Genomic DNA, 1,373 nt, shown 5'->3' with positions numbered 1-1,373 from the left:
ATTAATTGGAAAATGGCATGACTGCAGCTTTAGGCAGGACTGAGGAGAATGGGTTACAACTATAAAAAAACTATGAAGTGTCTACAGTTTTCATACTTGTAAGCTAACTAGTAAGCCTGCCATAATTTTATGAATGGCACCACAAGACATAAAACTCTTGGGTCAGAGACAAAGGACCATATTACTTATAGCACAGTAATAATAAGTAATATAACATCATTTTACTTCAATTTCCCTTGCCCTCCAAACACCACAAGTCTAATGTTCTACATGAAGTAAATTTGCAGCACAACTGAGGAATATAGAGTTTATGAAATTTAAATATTATATAATGGGTAGCAAACAAACCTGCCTGATCTTTGCTCCAGAGGGAGATATTATTCCATCTTCCAAGGCTGTGTACTATACAAACATGTTTGGAAATATAGTCCAGAACAAAAGAGTAGTTAGTGTCTCTGCTCAAAAGATATGCAGAAAAGTGCAAGACCCATGGAAAACTGTCTCCCAACAAGTGGAGAATTAAAAAGATCACAGAAAAATGAGAATGAAGAGATGGTGTCTCTTGTGATAGTGCAGTCAAGGTATCAGCTGGGTTACAGAAACCTGAAGGCTTGGGAAAGGCTGGAAGAGCCATTCTCAAGGTGATTCACTCACATGCCTGATATTTGCTGGGTATTTGCAGGAGGCCTCAGGTCCTCACTAGACATACCTCATGCCATGCAAACTCGCTTTTTCTAGTACAAGCAATCTAAGGGAGATCAAGGAAAAAGCCACAATGCCTTTTTTGATCTAGTTTTGAAAGTTGCAGACTGTTACTCATGCCATATTCTATTCATTAGGAGTCACTAAGTCCAGCTCACATTCCGGAAGTAGAAATAAGTTCTGCCTGTGAACAGTAAATTATCAGACTTTTGTAGGCATACTTTTAAACTATCACACGCTCTAAACTTATACATCTGGCAAGGATAGTGGAGCATATTATGCATTGAAGGTGCCCCCCAAAATGGTCCTTGTACAAGTATTTGAAAATAGGGTTTTTCTTTTGCTCTGTAGGAAATCATGCTTGGTAAAATATAAAGTCAGTGAAAAAAAGAAAGACCCTCAGTGAGATGGATTGACACAGTTGTTGCATTAATGGGCTCAAACATAGCAACAACTGTGAGAATGGTGTAGGACCTGGCAGTGTTTTGTTCTGTTGTGTGTAAAGTCACTGAGTCAGAACCAACTCAACAGCACCTAGCAACAATATGTTAATGAGGCCCTACCAACGTAGGGTGGAATCCTGGTGGGGTGCTGTAAATAAGCACTAGACTGCTAACCACAAGTTTGGTGATTCAAACTCACCAGTTGCCATCTTAGGAACCCTATACAGG

This window comes from Chrysochloris asiatica, unplaced genomic scaffold (assembly GCF_000296735.1).
Source record: "Chrysochloris asiatica unplaced genomic scaffold, ChrAsi1.0 scaffold00002, whole genome shotgun sequence".
Classification (NCBI taxonomy): domain Eukaryota; kingdom Metazoa; phylum Chordata; class Mammalia; order Afrosoricida; family Chrysochloridae; genus Chrysochloris; species Chrysochloris asiatica.
This window is presented reverse-complemented; position numbering follows the sequence as displayed.